Source organism: Chenopodium album, chromosome 21 (genome assembly GCF_948465745.1).
Source record: "Chenopodium album chromosome 21, dcCheAlbu1.1, whole genome shotgun sequence".
Taxonomy (NCBI): Eukaryota; Viridiplantae; Streptophyta; class Magnoliopsida; order Caryophyllales; family Amaranthaceae; genus Chenopodium; species Chenopodium album.
The window spans coordinates 25,582,586-25,589,262 of record NC_137854.1 but is presented as its reverse complement, the minus strand read 5'-3'; the positions used below and the strand labels follow the sequence as shown (position 1 = coordinate 25,589,262).

The window sequence follows — 6,677 nt, the reverse complement described above, 5'->3', positions numbered from 1 at the left end:
TAACATAACCCCAACATTATAAGCATGAACAGTTAGCAACTACACCATCCCCACACACTTGGCTAGGTGACTACTCACAAATCATGTTGAGAACAATATCAATCATCAAATCAACAAGCATCAACATGACTAATAAGCAAGCAAGGAAAATCAAAGTAAACAAGTAAAACTAAATGCAGAGGTAAAGAGAAAGAGTAAGAGGTTGCTCATTAATTGAAGTTGAAGATCTACAAAAGATTGAACAAGCTTCTTCTTCAAAATCCAAGTTCATCAATGAAGAAATCCACACTTTCTCTCTCTACCAAATGAAGACTAATGATGTTTCTCTCTCTAGATTACGCTAAAAATGTGCAGAGAATTAAAACTAAGTTAATCTAATTACATCAAATCGTCCTTAAATGGGACTTATATAGCCTATACAAATCAGCTGAACAAGAGGAGTGGTCCGACTGGACACTGGGTAGGTTCGGTCGGACCACATGGTAGGTTTGGTTTGGCCGAACCAGGGGTAGGTTCGGTCGAACCTCCCTGATCCTAGTCTGGTCGAACTCCTGGAATTCGACCACTCCTGCAAAATTGCCAAAATGCTGCCTGCTACTGCCAAACCTGTTCGGCTGAACCATGAAGCAGGTTTGGCCACACCAAGGTTCGGCCACACCATCATGTGGTTTGGCCGAACCTCTCTTTGACCTTGCTTCCTCTAGCTTCCCTTGAGCTTAGCTTCCTCCTCTTGAAGACCCCGGTGGTTCCTACAAAGCATAAGCATAAAAATCAAAGTAAAGAGTAGGAAAAAGGGCAAAATCTAGGATGGAAGATGCATGAAGGGAAAGGGAACTAAGTATAAGGAAAAGGATGCAAACAAGCCGCAAATGTGGGAAAATGACCATTAAAATGAACCTTAATCGTGGCATAAATGACACTCATCTAGTTTCCTTTTACAAACAACAAATTGGTTACCTTAATAATTTAGATTATCTTAATTAATTAGGAATAGAAAGACCAGTTTCCCTGTGGATTCGACCCTGATTCCTTATCTACTTTAGTTAGAGGACTTAGGTAATTACTTTTGATTAGGGGATACGACTTTACCTTGTCAGTAACCCTATAGTATCGAGTTTTCTAAGGTGTGCCCACCCTTTTGAGAAGTTCTACACCGTAACCCCATGGTACATTTAGTAACTATACGGTAACCCAGTTCATCCTATATTTATGACGGATGTCAAAGGAGCATAAATTCCGTCACCTAATTTCACCTTTAACAATACATTTCTCTCTCCTTAAAACTAAATCCCTCTCTAACCTTACTCTCTGTTTCATTTTCTTTCATTCTGATCAAAAAAATAAACCCTAAAACTTTAATCTTTTACCCAGAAACTCGTATTTCCCTAAAACCAATATCTTTAAAGAGCAAATTCTAAGGATTTTTGGACGGCGAAAGTAGAAGACTAGAAGTAAGTCGAGCTTGGAGACGACGGTGTAGCTCTGCATTTGGTGAAAGTATGTTATTTCGAACCAATATTTGTTATTTTTTTGGCAAATTGACCAAAATTGATATATGAAATGATCAAAGTTGTTAATTTTACTGAATCATGGTGGTTTGTGAAGTTCCTTTTGTTTTATACAAATTTTGGGCATATGTGATATGAGCGTAATTTGGCTTTGTTTAGTTGTTGCAATTTGATGTGATGTACATGTTGTTGTTTTTTTTTTTTTGACAACAATACAGGTTGTTGTTGTTGATGTGATTTGTTTGATTTTTTTTATTATTTTTTTAGTATAATGTGAATTGTTTGATAGTTGGGTTGCTGTTGATATTTGTGTTGTTGGTTTTATCTCTTTCAATCTGCAGATGGAGGATTGTAGAATTTGAAAATTCCAAACCACAGCTCGAGTTTGAGGAGAACGAGCACCGAGAACTTGACATGGTAAATGGTGAATGAAGAGCACTACAATGGAGGTGTAAAAAAATAGCAAAGGAAGGAGGGTAGAAGCAGGACTTAAATAAGAGGAAGGAGAAAGGAATAAATTGGAGGGAAAAATTCCCACCAAAATGAACAGCCAATTAAATTGCTGGAATAATAAAACATAACACCGTTAAAGTAAAACTAACGGCAAGGGTACTGTATAGTTACTAACTGTACCATGAGGTTACAGTGTAGAATTTCTCAAAAGGGTGGACACACCTTACAAAACCCAATACTACGAGGTTACTATGTAGAAAAACCCTATTTTTTTCATAAATATTTGCAAATATCTAATTAAAGATATATATAGTCATAGTTATATCTTGGAAAATTTGCAAACCTAAGTGTAGCATTTTAAAAAACAAAGAGAGTAACAAAAAGAGAATGGATGCATCTATATATTGTGTTATCCGAAAAAAAGAAAGAGATGTTCAATTTATAAACGAGGGAACGAAGAAGTATAAATCATATTTTTTTTCTATTCTCATTTTGATCGAAGGACAACTTCAAAGTCTCACTAGTCCTTAAACATGCAAGTGTGCTACTTTTTAAGGTTTTTTTGTAAAGGGTATGGTACACGGGCCTAATAATCCCCTATTCTAGGGAAGGATCATTAGAATCTAAAAGTCTCCCTACCACAGGAAATATTGTGATGAGTGTCATTTATGGCACACATATGTTATTATTTTAGGTTGTTTTTCCCTTCTCTTGTAGCTTTTTTTCAAAATAATTGCTTATTTTTGTTCATTTGTTCGTTAGTTTCTTCATTCTTGCTTATTTTGTTTTTTCATGCTTTGAGTTATTTTTGTCTTTTCTCTTTTACTTGTTCTTTTCTCATTGATTGTACGCTTTGATCATGGCTCGGGATATAATAGTGGTGTTTTCCGAGGCAACCAAGGCTCGTGGAATAATATCGTAACCTACTGAAAACTCAAGAATCAAGGGAAACACAAGCTCCAAGTTTTAGCTTTTGCACTCTCAATCCGCATTTTCAAGTCGAGTGGTGTTGAACCCACAAAATTCACATTTTGGGACTGCCATACTTAATGACTATCACAAAGATGTTACACTCTCATGCATGTTCATCACTTGAGGGGAAGATACCCTCTCGGTGGGCGTACACGAGGGTCATGATGCAAGCGCACGGTGGATTCCAAGCTTCAGGCAACCCAGGCGTGCGCGGGCGCGCAGCCCTGCTTCTCGGGTTGTTTTGAACTCGTTTTTCCCGCTTCTTATAAATACCTTAAATCTCGGTCTTGTAATAAATTTTTGCTAATATTTTGCCACATAATTAGCTAAGTTGAGAGTTTCTTTCTCTAGATATAGGGTTAGATTAGGCGTAGTTTTAAAAAGAGAAAGTGAGGAAAATCAAAGAGAATTTTTGGAGTTTGAAGATTCAAGTGTGACAATTGTATGGATTTTGAAGACAGGGAGATCCCTTGTCCTCTTACCTTTTTGTTTATGTATGGAGTGATGAGTGACATTTTTGGCACTCATTTGGTTCCTTTTTGGATGATTTTTATTTCTTTTTATCTTTCTTTTCTTTAGTTTCCCTTAGTTTTATTCTTGTTTTCTTCATTTCGTGCTTTTTGTAGTTAGTTTCTCTATTTCGTGCTTTTTCTTGTTTACTTGCTATTTTTCCCTTTTACTTGCTTTTTATCCTTTGATTGTAGGTTGTGATTGATTGTCCAAGGATTCCCGGGCTTCCTTTCCATAGTTTTCCATTGATTTTCATGCCTAAAGCCTGTGCAAGAAGTTTCAAGTCAATGAGAGGTTTAAGGAGCATGCTTCAAAGTCTTGTTTATGCCTTCCTCATGGCTCATTTTCTTCAAGAAATTCAAGGAAGTTGCTGCCTACCTTGTCCTCCATCATCATCATCTAGGATGCGTGCACCTCGTGAGCAAGGGCAAAGAAGAAAGGAGGAAGTTGCAGCTATGTGCGGGCGCACTTGAGGAGTGTGCGGCCGCACATCTGTCGTGTGCGGCCGCACATCAGGTGTGTGCGGGCGCACCTTCCTGGGTACACTCCTTCGAGCGCCCGCACCAACGTGGGTCTATTTTTGGACGTCTTTCCCAACTTCCTCTTGGGATTGTTAGTTATTTCATTCCATTTTAAAGAGAAGTTGGGATCTTCAACAAGAGAATTAGATTAGATTAGATTTTAGAGGGAGAAAACATTAGTTCTTAGCATTTTTAGAGAGAGAAAGTGTGGGTTTGATGATTGATGATTGAAGATTGCTTCATTTGATTTGATTTCTATCAAGTTTGTAAGGATTCTTTACTCTTTAATGCAATTCAAAGTTTGATTTCATTAGTATTGTTGTTTGATTTGATTAATTGATAGTTTGATTGATTTTGTTGGTTTCAATTTGATTTCAATTGATGAATTTGGGAATGATGATTAGTTTAGCTTTGTTTTTGTTGTTCTTTATGGATTGTGAGTAGTTTATTTGCTAGGGTAGTGGTGAAGCATGTATTGATGATGAATTGAGATTAATTTGTGGGAAATTGATTGAGTTGATGATGTGATTAAATTGGTTGATTGATTTTGTGCATGTGTGTGCTTGATTAGGCTTGATCACCCTTGTTATTCACACTAGATTGCATCGTGAGTTCACATTGATACGGACCATTGATTTGTGGCTTGCATTTACACGATTGAGGTGTCTTGTGATGTTTCCTAGTTAGAGTTTATCGTAGTTGACGCTAGTTAGACCTCTAGGAGAATAGCTCGACATGCTCTTTTGGTTGCATGATTGATTTTCCCTCACATTGCTTGACTTAGTCGACTTTCCATTCCAATTTGCTATGTTCATTGCTATTATTTGCGGATCCTAATCCCTAGCTCTTATATTTGTTTGGTTTCTTCGTTTTAGTAGTTGTTAGAGTCACCTTTTATCTCTTGTCTTCGACCTAGCTTAAGCACATAATTGAAAGCACTTAGACATTACCGTTCCTTTGGGTTCGACCCTTGACTTACCTCTATACTTGTATTTAGCTTTGTTGAGTGTTTATAAATTTTGTTTGGCTTAGGGAAGATTAGCCCAACGACCTAGTTTTCCCCACGTCAAAATGGCGCCGTTGCCGGGGAATGGTGTTTTGTATGCATGTTGTTGTTGAGTCTATTCCACTCTATTTGCAAAATACAAAAAGATTTTACACTTAGGCTACACTTGTAGCCGTGCTACTAATTTTGTCTTTGAGTTTTGTGTGTGTAGATCCCAAGTCATGGGAGGTAGTTCAAGAGTTACCTTGAAGGAGCTTGGAGTGCCCGGGGCTTATAGGTATGAGAGCGCCATAGCTCCACCTATATCACCGGAGAATGACTTTGAAATTAAGCCGGCAATGATCACCCTTATTGAGAGGAGACAATATGGTGGGGCGAAGAACGAGAGCCCATTGAACCATCTTAAGGAGTTTGAAAAATATTGTAACACAATCAAGATTAATGGGGTGTCTCAAGAATTCATCCGCCTTAAGTTGTTCCCTTTCTCCCTCATAGGAAGATCTTTGGAATGGCTAGATAAAGAGATGAAGCCCAATTCATTGAAAACTTGGGATGATGTCACCAAAGCTTTCTTGTTCCGTTTCTATCCTCAAAAGAAAACGGCGGAGGCAAGAGCTTTGATTCAAGGGTTCAAGCAAAGGCCTAATGAAAGCCTTTATGAAGCATGGGAAAGATTCAAGGATTATCAAAGGGAGTGTCCACACCATGGGATTCCTACCTATCAAATCATACATATCTTTTATGGTGGGTTGAGTTCTCATAGGAGAGCAAGTTTGGATGCCGGAGCCGGAGGCCCAATCATGAACAAGACGGAAGAAGAAGAAGTGGTTGATGCTATTGATGAAGTAGCTCGTCATTATATGAATTGGCAAGAAGTGGAAAGAGAACCAACAAGCAAGGGTTACTCGATCGAACAACTTAGTGTCATTAATGATTTGACCACTTTGATTGCGGATTTAGGGAAAGAAGTTATGTCTCTCAAGGAAAAGCTTGAGAAGCCTCCTTCCCAAGCTCTAATTCTTCCCTCCCAAATTAAGGGGAGAGGTACATCTTCTCACTCTAACTCCAATCTTTCAACTTGTTGCATGATTGTGGAATGTTGGCCATGTCAATTATGTGGAATGAATGATCACAATGCTTCTATGTGCCCAAATGTTTCTTGTAGTGAATGTGATGGAAGTGAAATGGAACACATGAATTATGTCAATAATCATGCTTGTGAACCTAGAAATGATGTTCAAAGGAATATTGGAAATAGGAATTATCATATGAATCATGATGATTATAACCAAAATGGAGGTTATAGGAATCATGATTGCCAAGAGATTCATGGTAACTATAACCATCATGGTTGTAATGGTCATGGTCATGGCTATAGACATGGGGATCATAACCAAGGTTATGATAACTATGGTCAACAAAGGAGCCAAAATGAAACTAGGGGTAATTGGAATAATCAAGCTAGGGGATATTTTCAAGCAAGTTTTCAAGATGGTTCCCCAATTGATTTAGTTCCAAATGCTCAAAGTTTAAATGATAATTCCCATGACCAATCATTTCCTTCTAGAGAATTTTTGGAAAGTGTCATTGAGAAACAAGCCAAGACTTTGGAAATGTGTATGGTTTTGAATGAAGAGAAGTTTAATTACATGTTGGCTTATAACAAAGATTTGAGTGAAAAACTTTCTCAATTGACTAGTATATTCA

The 6,677-nt window shown here is 37.7% G+C and overlaps 1 non-coding gene across 1 annotated transcript; it reads right to left on the bottom strand.

The window, feature by feature from the left end:
* Positions 1 to 5,576: 5,576 nt before the first annotated feature.
* On the bottom strand, positions 5,577 to 5,682 carry LOC145603221 (small nucleolar RNA R71). Its single transcript, XR_014104751.1, has one exon. It is a non-coding gene; the product is annotated as a small nucleolar RNA R71 (small nucleolar RNA).
* Between the last annotated feature and the right edge of the window lie 995 nt (positions 5,683 to 6,677).